A 12,302-nucleotide genomic window follows, 5' to 3' on the forward strand; every position below is an offset into this window, starting at 1 on the left:
ATCCTCATTCCCTCGCTTGAGCAGGGGACGTGTGTAAGCTTTTGCTCTGACCGACCTGGCCAGCCCAGTCCTGTCACCTGCTGCGTGTGTGGCCCCTGAGCCTCAGTGTATCTCCATGGGAAGGCAAGAATGACAGTGAGACCTACCTTGCCGGGGTCAGCGCCAAGCACAGGGTCTAAATGTTGTTAACATTCTTTATCGAGTCTAAGCCATTCATTGACAAAGAAAAAAAAGCAGTTATTTCCTCTGTATAACAATAAAACAGACGTTGTCTCTGAATTCGTCCATCAGTTCTTTGGAGTATATATAGTAGCATCCTTAATCCAGATGTTTAAAGGACATCTCATGGCGGCTTTTCATCAGTCTGGGCAGCCCACAATCTCTTGAATGTGGCTTTGCACTCTACTCTCTGTATGTTTACAATGGGTCATTGATGAAAGGTGGCAAAGGCCTCATTAGCCAATAGCTGCTCTGAGATCCCTGACGTGCCAGCCTGTGTTGGGATATCACTATTGTACTGCATTGAACCGCTTGCCGGAAAACGGTCTTGAAATCTCATAAGTGACGTCTGTTCCTGATGGAATCTGCCGTTTTAATAATAACTTAAGTCAATACAATGTTGACAAGGTAAAAACTGCTACTTATCCAAGAAGCATTGACCTCCATATCTCAATCGAGCACCTGCTCTGTGCAGCCCCCTGGCCAGGGCTGGGTTGTGCTGAGGAGTAAAGCAGACATGGTCTCACTCGGCAATCGTACTGTCTAGAGCAGGGCTGAGCAAACTTTTTCCTGTAAAGGGCCAGATCATAAATAGTTTAGGCCTTGCAGGCAGTACAAAAGCAACCATAGACAATATGTAAACAAATGAGTGTGGCTAGTTCCCAGAAAACTTTATTTATGAAAGTAGGTGATAGGATAGTTTCCTGATGCCTGGTCTAGAGGGAGAGAAAGTCGTTGATCACCGCTGGGAGTTCCCATTGTGGCTCAGCAGTTACAAGCCCGACTAGTATCCATAAGGATGCAGGTTCAATCCCTAGCCCCTCTCAGTAGGTTAAAGATCCATTGTCGCCATGAGCTGTGGTGTAGGTTGCAGACACGGCTTGGATCCCATGTTGCTGTGGCTGTGGGGTAGGCTGGCAGCTGCAACTCCAATTTGACCTCTACCCTGGGAACTTCCATATGCCACAGTTGCGGCCCTGAAAAGCATTAAAAAAAAAAACAAAAAAAAAAAAAACACTACTGTTTGCTATACACTAGAAACTAACACAGTATTGTAAATCAATATGTTTCAGTTTAAAAAAACGCATGCAAAAAATCACAGCTGTGTGTACATGCATGTGTTTGTGTGTGTGTGTGTGTCTGTAAATTCAGGCTGTGATAAATGTCAAGAAGGAACAGTCAGGGATGTCACGTGACCATGTAGGAGTGGGAACGGCTTCCCTGAGACCCAAAGGTCGAGTAAGAATTGAATAGGTACAGAAAAGGAGGAAGGGCTGCCCAGGTAAAGGGAACAGCCTATGCAAAGGTCGTGAGGTAGAAGGAAGCATGGCTTTTTGGCAGAACTGAAAGGAGGGCAGTGGTTCCAGAGCCCAAAGGCAGAAGAAGTCAGCAGCGATTGGGCACACAGGGCCTGTCTTGAGGGTTTTGGTCGTTGTCCTAAGAGTAGCAGGAACATTGCTAAATCTCATTTTGCAAAGATCAATCCAGCTACAACAGAACAGATTGCATAGGGGAGACTGGTGTAAATGGAGGGAACGAGTTGGCAGATTGCTAGGATGTCAGGATGAAGGTGATGGTGGCTGGGCCAAGAATGTTGCACTTCCGTGGAGTGAAGTGGAGAAAAAGGCATCACGCTCAGGGATATGTAAGAAGCCAAACCTAGACAGGGGGAGCATGGCTAGGGGGTAGAAGGAAAACAGGAGAATGGGCTATCCTAGGAAGCCCAGCTGCTCCCCAGTTCCCTGGGTCGCCCCTCCCTCAAGGGTCTCTCACACCCCTGCTCGTACGTCCAGGGTTCTCTCCTGTATTTTGCTTCAGTGCCCAACTCTGTGAGACACAGATATTCTCTCCATTGATGGATGAGGAAAGCGAAGCACAGAGAGGTCTTGTGACTTGCCTGCTCTCACACAGCTTGTAATGACAGCGCTGGGACTTGAAGTTGTGGCCTCCTGGCCCCAGGCCTGAAGCTCTGCCCTCTGTATCATGCTGACTCTGGGGCTGGTGAAGGAACTTAGAAGCGGGAGCCCTGTATTCTCCTGGATCAGCATCTGAGAAGCTACTCCATTTGGAAGAGCCCTTTGCTTCTCTCAAGTCTCTCTAGTGTGGCCCTGGCCTCCCTAAGTGGTATTTCCAGCATCACTTCTTCTCCTGAGACAAGGGGTTCGGTCCTTCCCCATCTGCACCCCCAGGAGTGCACAGCTCTTTACAGTTTACAGAGCCCTTTCTCGGGTGTGTCTCTGTCTAGTCAAGCGATAGGCCCTAGGTCCTGATGTAAGTGCTCAGTGTACCCATTCTGCAGCTGAGAACACTGAGGCCCAACAGCACGGCTTTGTTTTCACCTGAGTTCACTTATCAGGAGTCACACCCAGGTCAGCACAACTAACCACCTTTTACAACCCGCCCACACTTCCTCAAGAAGGGTAGGCCTCAGGGCTCTCAAGGGGTGTGTGTAGTGGCCACACCACCCACCACTGGGACCATCTGGGCTTCTCCCAGCCAGGCCTCTGCCATTCTAGAACATGCTCTGTCCCCAGAGCTCGGGCAGCCAGCCCTGCTGCCTCACCACCCTCCTGTCTCCCCGTCTCCATCTGGGCTCCCACTCTCGTCTCACTGGCTTGTGCAATTTTTACCCTTCCAGTCTCTCTCGATCCTTTCTCTCTGAGGGTCTCTGATGCCATATGTCTGCCTCTGTCTGTCCTTCCCTTCCCTGCTGCCTCTTTCTCCTCATGTTGTGCTGTGTGCGTATGCATGTGCGTGTGTGTGTGTGTGTGTGTGTGTGTGTGTGTGTCTCCCCCACTCCCTGCCTCCCCACCCCCTCTCCTGCTCCCTCTCCCTGTCTGTCTCTCTTGTCAGGAGGCCAAGCTGGGGCCAGACGAGGGCCGGTGGGATGAGCTCATACAGTGAGGAGCGGTGCTTTGTCAGGAGAGACGGCAGTGGGCTGGGCTGTGCGCGCCAGCATTGGTGGGCTCTGGAGCAGGAGCTCAGGCCTGGGGGCAGTGCTGTGGTGTGTGTGTGTGTGTGTGTGTGTGTGTGTTCGCGCGCGCGAGAGCGTGTGTGTGTGTGTGTGTGTGTGTGTGAGAGAGAGAGAGAGAGAGAGACAGAGACGGAGCGTGAGCGCAGAGCAGACACTGCAGCAAACCGCCAAGTCAGGCATCTCCACGTGGGCCCCTCAGATACCCAGCCCCCAGCTCTTTGTTCTGGTGCAGCCTTTAGCCTGTGTGCTCGCACACGGAAGCACGCGCACACGCGCACACATGGGCAGCATCCTCCTCCTCGAGAAGGTCCTTGGGGACCAGCAGCTCCCTCCACGGCCTCGGTCCAGAAGGTCACCTGCCTTGCGTCTCCCCCTCCCCCTGCCAAGGCTGCGTCAGGCCCACCCTGCCCCCAGCCGCTGTGTGCCAGCCCTCAGCAACTTGGCAGGCAGCACTGAAATGTCAGCCTCCTCAGCACCGCACTGTGCGGGCCCATACCTGCTGGCTACGTGGGCACCAAGCCCCAGGCAGTCGCCATATCTGAGGTCCCCAAGAGCCTTCTGTGTGCCTCTGCCAATGTCCACACTTGAATGACTCTGTCCTCTTAGCTGACCCTGTGAGCAGCCTAGCGGTGTGTTAACATAATAGAATAGGGAATGTCAGAACCCAGGGTACAGGGAACCCAGAGAAAGAGGGACCTGCCACAGGTCACAGTGAGGCTGGGCAGAGTCCGTACAAGAGCCCGGGTGCCCACTGCCCCTCCTGCCTCCCTGCGTGATGACTCTGGGCTCCTGTCTGAGAGGCACGGGGCTGTTGGCCAAGCAGAAAATGTGGAGGAAGCAGCAGGGTCTGGAGGTGCCAGGGCATCCCAGGGGGATGGTGACAGAGGCGGCCAGCAGGCATCTGGAGAAGGGACCAGAGGACTCAGGAGAGAGGTCAGGGCTGGAGGAGGCAGCCCCTGACACCTCCGAGGAAGAGGAGGCCGGTTTTCTTAGGGACAAGCAGGGGACAGTTGTCAATCACCTGCCTGTGGGCTAGAAGTGACCTGCAGACAGCTGACGTCCATCAGATCTTTTGGCGGTTTGTAAAAATGCATATTAATTGCCAGCCCTTGCTCTTTGGGAGATCGCACTGTCCAGTCAAATGCCTGACTTCCTTTGAATGGGAACCTTGGACCCACAATCTGCCACTGCCTAGGTAGAGGCTGACCCCTTTGTGAAGTGCCATGCTTCCCCCATTGTCTTACCCCACAAGCATTTCCTGCATTTGGGAACCTGCTGGGCCCTGTGAACCTGTGTGTTTCTTACCTCTGTTCTACACACACCATCACATCCCAGCACAGCAGCCTGAGCCCTGGGCCCTGGAGTGGAAACCCAGGCAAAGTGGATCACTTGCTTTGTGCTGACAAACATCTGCCTGGTCTGGTTTCTCCAGTGAGCTGACAGCAGACCACGGGAAGGGACTGAGCTGTGCCCTGGGCCCCCAGCCAGCCTGGGAGGTGAAGACTCAGGAATGGGATGGAGCCCTGGCCCTGCCTCTTCCTATCTGTGGCCTGTGGTCCGCTGAGGAGGGGCTCCGGAGAAGCTTGGTCCTTCTTGGAAGCCTCCAGCCCAGGGACCCTCTGTAACAGCTCATGAGGCAGTCCTGGGGCTGAGATAGACCCCAACGGGGCACGGGAGCTGGTGTGGGGGAGGGGGGGTGCTATGGCAAGAGTCCCACCTCTGTCAGAGACCAGACAGATCATTTCACCACTTCCCCTCCAGACTCCTTAAGCAGAAGGCGAGTCATAAACCATTTTCTTCTGTCTTTGAAAACAGTCCTTCTTGCTCTCACCTGGCTGAACGCGGGGCTCTCGGACCCCCAAGGGGGTGGTCACAGTCCTGGCCTCTCTCGGAGTCCCAGCTCTTATCTCTAGTTTTGTGCCTCCCCCATGGCCCCCTCTCTACCCCCTCTGCCTCTGCCCACCCCAGATCACACAGCCGCCTTCCCGTCACCGTCACCAGGGAGGACAAATGGCCTCATTCAGGGACACCCTGCCAGATCTGTCTCTCTAAGACAAAGCTGTGCGCAGCTCTGCGTGAAAAACGGCTCGCAGCCGCCCAGCGAGCAGGAGGGATTGGTGGGTGCAAATTGCAGGGGATTGTTAACGCTTGCTGCTCCCCCAGAGACAGCGAGCAGGCAGGCCCTTGCCCTTGAAATGCCAAGCTGCCGGGCGGGGCGCCTTGTCAAGGCCGGGGACAGACTTCCTCCTGGACACCAGCCCCCACCCCCACATCTGAGCTCAGCAGAGCTGGGATGTGGGGGAGGGACTTGGCTTCCTTCCTCCTGCTTGGTCGCCTCTGCACTCCAGGTCAGGTCCTGCTCAGGAAAGGGCTCTGGATTTCATCACCAGGCCCCTGGGAGCTGACTCGGGGTCAGCTCTGTTTAAAGGACAAGAATCTGTTTATCACTCACCTTCCGTCGAGTCACTGCTGTGGGAGAGGTCACTGGAGCTCTTATCAGCACACCCATTCTGTAGACGAGGAAACTGAGGCTCTCACGGGGGAAGAGACAGACCCAGGTCACATGGAAGCAAGCGTTGGACCTCCAGGTGGTCAGATTTGGAGCACAGGGAGCCATCCCCCTTCTGAGTGACCATGTGTGAACAGGTAGGATGGGTTGTCCTGGGCCAGTGGTCCCTGGCTACCTCCCCTCCTCCAGCGCCCTGAGGACAGAGCCCTGGGATCCAGTGGCCTCACTCTGCTCTTGGAGAAAAAGAACAGTGAGGAGGAGCCCATGTGACCGAGGACTTGTGGGACACAGCATTCCCAGGCTGAGGAATTGGAGGGAGGGGTGTGTGATGGTCCCTGGGGTGTCCAGAGTGAACGGTGAGGCCGGGGGGGCAGTGCCACGGAAGAATGAGAGAGGGCAGACTTGGAAACAGTTTCAAGCTCCGGAAAAGGGAACTGAGTGTTTCCTTGGCCACTCTGCAGCCATTAAAAATGAGATTCCCCAAGAATGATTACCCCATGGAAATGCTTGTGACATAATATTCTTTGTTATTTTTTGAAGGTTAACAAAATGTCATGGTCAGTATGACCTCAACCAGGTACAAAAACAAAATATAGCTTTAGTTAGACACAGGAAACAAAAAATAGAAGGGGTTATACCAACATGTCAACTTAGAAATCACAGATCTATCTGGATAGGGGAGGTAGTTGACTTCATCTCCCCTATTTCTTCTGGGAGCACGGATTCTGTTTTAAGCAGAAGCAGCCATGGTCGTCCTGGATTCCTTTGGAGTTTGGCTGGAGTCGGTGGGAGTGGCGGTAGGCGAGAGTGCCGTGGTCTGAAGGCTGGCTCACCAGTTTCCCCAGCACAGCTCTCGCTGCTTTCCCCAGGGCCCGGGGGGCAGGCCTCTGCTCTTTGGGGAGGCTACTCTTCCTGCTTCCCTCTCTCCTGTGGGATTAGCTCATCGCTGGCTCTGCCACAGAGCCAGGGTGTGCAAGGCCCAGCTGGTGGAGATCTGCTTTCCAGGCCTGTCCACAATGAGAGGGGGCAGGGAGATGTGGGTATCGGCTCGTGGCAGTGGGGTCTGGGGGCTGAGACCCTGACCAGCTGTGCAGAACCCTCTCAAAATGCAGCTGCTTGTCTTAACCTGGGCCCTCACGCTCTAGTCCAGCCCTTGCTGGAACTCACTGCCTATGACTGGACCATATGATTGGGATGGGGGGAGGTGTGAAGCCATAGGGGAAGGAGAGGCCGCTAGAGGCACCTCAGTCAAATGTGTCTGAGTTTGGGTTCCCCCAGATACAGACCCCACAATGAAGAGGCCAGTGCAAGCGATGTATTTAGGAGCCCAGAAAACACCGGCAGAGAAGCAGAGAAATGAGTTACGGAAGGGAAGGAGGTTTGTAGAGGCCGAGTGTGCTGTTGAGCACTGTACCTGCTATGGGGAGCTCCTGGAGACAGAGTGGAATGTGCCCCTTGGTCAGCCTGAGGGGCCAGGACAAGGAGGTGGGTATCCAGCATCTAGCATCCATTATTGGTTGGGGGCTCCTCAGGGTCAGGGCGTGAATGAATGCACCTCCAGCACTTGGCTTGGCAGAGATGCCCGGCAGAGTCACAGCGCCCATGGTAAGAAGAGGGTGCGTGATCAGGCATCCTTGATGCCAGTAACAAGGCACTTGCCCGATTTCTGTCACCTGCATCCCATCCTCCCACCCCCACCCCCTCCTCTGTATTCCAGTCCCACTCGTGTTCGTATTGTTACTTACTTATTTAGACTTGAAGATGGAAATTTAAAAAGGAAACTTTCTATCTTCTATCACCACTGTAACTGGCAGACCTGCCCCTTTGCCACATTTAGAAGCTGACTATCCGGGAGCTGAGTACCGCCTTCTACCTCTGCCTCTCCTGGGCAGGCCATGCCCCTGCCTCCAGCATCAGTTTCTTCCATGGTCAGTAGCATCTACTGCATTTCTCTACCTTCATGGCTACGGGAGAAATGATGAGGTTATGTGTATGAGAATGCCTCTCAAAATAAAAAACACTAAACGGGAATTTTCAGGGCAAGGAATGATAAGCATCTTGTGCCAGGTCCACTCTGTGCCAAGCACAGGGGTTACAAACACATATAAATACACCACACACAGTCCCTGCTCTTGGAGTTTGAAATCAATGAATGCTCCCATTCTGGGGGCGAGAAGTGACAGTAATCCTCCAACAGACACAGCCCTTTACATGGCCTTCCTTGTCCAGCCCTGTGAGATCCCCAAAGAGACTGAGGCTCTGAGGGGCAGGGAGGTGGCCCCAGCAGGGGCAGAAGTGAGACCAGAGCTCTGCCTATCCCTGCTTCTCTGCAGGTGTCCCCGAGGAGATGCACGGCCTCTGGGGAGATGCAAGGCCACAGGGCCATCAGCCTACAGGCACCAAAGTTGTTGCCACCTTGCAGCCACAGCGCTGCCTTCCACCACCCAGCCCAAAGGTGCATCTGGGACAGAGGTCCTGCCAAAACAGTCCCCACCGCCCCAGGGGGCCCTGAAGATGCCATGGCTGCCCAAGAAGTTAATAAAGCCATGGGCAGCAATTAATTCTGCAGAGGAAAAAGCCAGGTAAGAGGATTAAGGAAGCCAGAGCTTTGGTTTTAAGATGGAGCTTGGCATGCTCACCCCCCCCCCCAGAGGAGGGATTTCAGGGGATTCAAGGGTGTGAAAGTGAAATGGAGCAGGGACTTGGCAGAAAGCAGGCAAGGTGGTTATGGAACTTTTAAAGCAAGCATTGCCAGCCTCAGCCTTGTAAATACCTTCTGGGTTAGATCGACAGACAAGAATTAACAGCAGTGCAGCTATCATCAGCTTTGTCTGTTTAGTCTTACAGAACCAGGCCAGAGCATCTGGATTAGTTTAAAAAAAAAAAAAACTGATTTATAGCCCCTTTCAATCATGATGGTAGCAAATATTTGGCCAGTGTTTTCCCAGTACTGCTCTCTGTGTGACCTCCATGTCTGCCCCATTTTATAGATGAGGAAACTGAGGTTTAGGAAGATTGAGTGATGCAACCAAGGCCACTTGGTTAAAATGAGCCAGAATTATGATTCAAACAAGAATATCTCATCCTGAAGCCATAAGATGCCCCTACTCTTATGTCCAAGATAAAATGAAATTCTGGGAAATGAAATGACGCCAGGGAGCTTGTCAGGATCACCTGAATTGCTTGCAGGTGGCAATATTAAGTATTTGACAACAATTTGTCCTTGTTGATGGGTTAAACAACTTCACATCTTGGAGCTCATTCAATAGTCACAGTCCCATGGATGGTGAGGCGCAGAGAGCCTGGCACATAGTAAACACTCAGGACATGTCAGCTGTTCTTATCACAATTTCCTGGTTGGCCCCAATTTCTAACATTTTTTTCCCCAGAAACCATTCAGCTATTTCCTAGAGAGGAGTAAGGATTGAAAGCATGGGTTCTGCTGGGAGTTCCCTGGTGGCTCAGTGGGGTTAAGGACCTGGCATTGACACTGCAGTGGCTCTGGTTATTGCTGTGGCTAGGGTTCAATCCCTGGCCTGGAAGCTTCTGCATACTGCAGGTGCAGCCAAAAAAAAAAAAAAAAAAAAAAAAAGCAACAGAGTGTCTGTGAAAACCACCCAGCCTTCCTCTAGCTGTGAGACCTTGGAAGAGTCACTCAGCCTCTCGGTGCCAAACTTGCATCCCTTGATAAAAGAGGATAGTAATGCCTACATCATAGGTATTGAGTTAACATATGTATAGTGCTTAGAACAAGGACTGGCATATACTAAGTGCTGTATACGTGTTAGCATTCCGACTTTCTTAGGATGCCTCTTATACCCGGAAGAAACCCAAAACTCTGTGCCTGACCCTTTGTCATGGTGTGGGGTCTGGAAAATATGGAACCTATTTGTAGGTAGGGCCAAGATAAATGCCTCCCACACCTACCTCCAAGTGGGTAGGTTGATAAGTGGGGTCCTGTTAACTCAGGCTAGGGAATGGCCCCTTCCTGAGGCTCCAGGGCCAGAAGCCCACAGCTGTCTCCAAGATAGCAGAGGTTCACACGGGATTAAGATCACATCTTCTTTCCCCCAAGAAGAGCAGGTTGGGCTCAGTGCAGAAGGCAGGTGGCCTACAGGAGTAGAGAGCTGACTGAGACAGGCTAGACAGCCGGCAGCACCTTACCTGTGCCTTGGCCTAGGGAAGGGTCCTGCAACCCTTCCTAAAGTTCTTTCAAGAGAGAAAGTAAGGGAGTTCCCGTCGTGGCGCAGTGGTTAACGAATCTGACTAGGAACCATGAGGTTGCTGGTTTGGTCCCTGCCCCTGCTCAGTGGGTTAACGATCCGGCGTTGCCGTGAGCTGTGGTGTGGGTTGCAGACGCGGCTCGGATCCCGTGTTGCTGTGGCTCTGGCGTAGGCCGGCGGCTACAGCTCCGATTAGACCCCTAGCCTGGGAACCTCCATATGCCACAGGTGCAGCCCTGAAAAAACGGACCAAAAAAAAAAAAAAAAAAAAAGCACAATTTGTTTAGCTCCTGTTTTATACCAGACTCTGTCCTGGATACTTTATGAACATCAGCTCTGATCCTCATGAAGAACCAATCTGTTTTATTGATTGGAAAACTGTTGAACAAAGAGATTTATTCACTTGCCCAAAGTAACTAAAATTCTCTCCATTAACAAGACAAGAGATGGGTGGATAGATGGCTCTGACTGGATGGCTGTTTGGATGGTTAAGACTAAAGATAAGATGGGAGGGAGCAAGGGGATGGGGTGTGGGGGGCTGTGGACCTGCCTGCCCCAACTCCAAGTTCTTGCCTCTTTTCCTCTCTGATTGTGCTTTCTCTCTCAGGGATCAGGCTCAGTGTGAGTGTCCCACTCAGCCTGTCCCCAGGGCCCATCTCTCAAGCAAGGACAGGTAGGAAGGCCCTGGCCAACAGACCCCCATCCTCTTGCCCCTCATAAGCTACCCAGGTCAATGTGCACAGCAGAGCAAGGGCTTGGGAGGGACCAGGTCCTGGAAACTGTAGTCTCAGCCTGCAGGCCCCCAGCCTTCCTGGCCTCCATGCTTTCAGTGACCCTTGAGTCAGGTCCAGCAGGCTGCTGGGAAAGGGCTGGTCTCAGGACATGCTGAGCCAAAATCTGGAAACCACAGAAGGGGCAGAATGGGACAGGGGTCCAAGCTCAGGCTTCTGGATCAGGCTGACCTGGGCTCAGCTCAGCTCCATGCCACACGTGACCATGGCCTCAGCTCCCAACCTCTCACAAAATAAGGGGTACGAAATACTTGACTCAAGCTGGCATCTCAGAAGGGCTCTGTACATAATCGTTCTGATTATTAAGTCCTGCATTATAGCACAGGCTCTGAGACCTACTTGTTCTGTGACTTTATGCAAATCACTTCACTTTTCTTAGCTTGGGGTCCAGAGGATCCAGAATCCCAGTCTCCTGGCTGGAGCGGCAGCAGTTCTGTTTCCGTGGCAACCCAGCTGCCTCTCAAGGGACCATCTGGATCACGTCACCCTGGCAAGGTGCTGCCCAGGCAACCAGGTGTTTGTGTTTTGCAGTAGAAGCTGTGCAAGGTGGTAATCCCCCTCACTGGGGACAGGGTGGTGGCCAGGCAGGTGGCTGTAAGTAATCATCGCCATCTCAGCCATGCTGCCTTTGCTACTCCTGGGTCCAGAGAGAAAGAGACTCCAGAGCTTGGGGACTCTATCCAATGACTTTCCTTGAAGAGCTATTAACAGATGCTTCATTATATTCCTGGGCACATTTTCTGGCTTGTTGAGGCTGGCCAGGTGGAAAATGCTGCCTGGGGCTGGACTCCTGTAGGGAATTCCAAAGGACCCAGTCTCACCTGTTTAGGATGAAGAGCCACTATTGTCTCTGGCAGGAAATAGGAATTACTGAGTGGGGGAAACTAAGAGTCTGCCTTTGAACACACACATAATTATAATGACAGCAGGAACTTGGTGCAAAGGATAAGCTAATTCACCCCTTCGACAAACGTGCTTGGGCACCTATTCTAAGCAGACTTTGTGATTGGCACGTAGGTAACCCTAGAGACGGTCCGTATCCACAAGGAGCTCACAGACCTGGACAGCTTAGGAAAAACACAATGTCAACAGACCCACATCAACTACGGGAGAAGCTGAAGGGGAAGTGGTGTGCGGAACCCTCTAGGGCCAGCCACTTCCGGCAGGAAGCTCCCAACTCAGAGCCTTTGGAACAGCCAGGGACAGTTCAGGGAGAGCCCGTGCTCTGCCACCACTTCATACGGGTGAGAACCTTGATTTTTGCAACGGCCCCCGAGGCTAAGCTCTGTCCCCTTTTCCAGGTGGGGAAAACTGAGGCTCAGAAAACTGAAGTCTGTGCCCAGGGTGATACAGCTGGGGAGTAGCTGGGCTGAGATGAGACCTGGGACTGCGTCCACAGTGCACTCTCTTGGGGGGGACCCTGCTCTCCTGGTGGGCTGCCCGCAGTGACTCTATTTCCTGGAAGCTCGGGGCCCCTCTCTAAGCTGAGCTCAATCAAAGCCTTCCGCCTTTCTGTCCTTGTGGCTCTTTCCCTCTCTTCCCCATTTTCCCTGTGTCTCTTCCCCTCTCCCGACGTCTCTCCTCCC

General features: G+C 53.0%; 1 protein-coding gene across 1 annotated transcript in view; it reads left to right on the plus strand.

The window, feature by feature from the left end:
* The window catches only part of ZMIZ1 (zinc finger MIZ-type containing 1), a 238,742-nt gene that overhangs the window by 143,680 nt on the left and 82,760 nt on the right, over positions 1-12,302 (plus strand).

This window comes from Sus scrofa, chromosome 14 (genome assembly GCF_000003025.6).
Source record: "Sus scrofa isolate TJ Tabasco breed Duroc chromosome 14, Sscrofa11.1, whole genome shotgun sequence".
NCBI lineage: Eukaryota > Metazoa > Chordata > Mammalia > Artiodactyla > Suidae > Sus > Sus scrofa.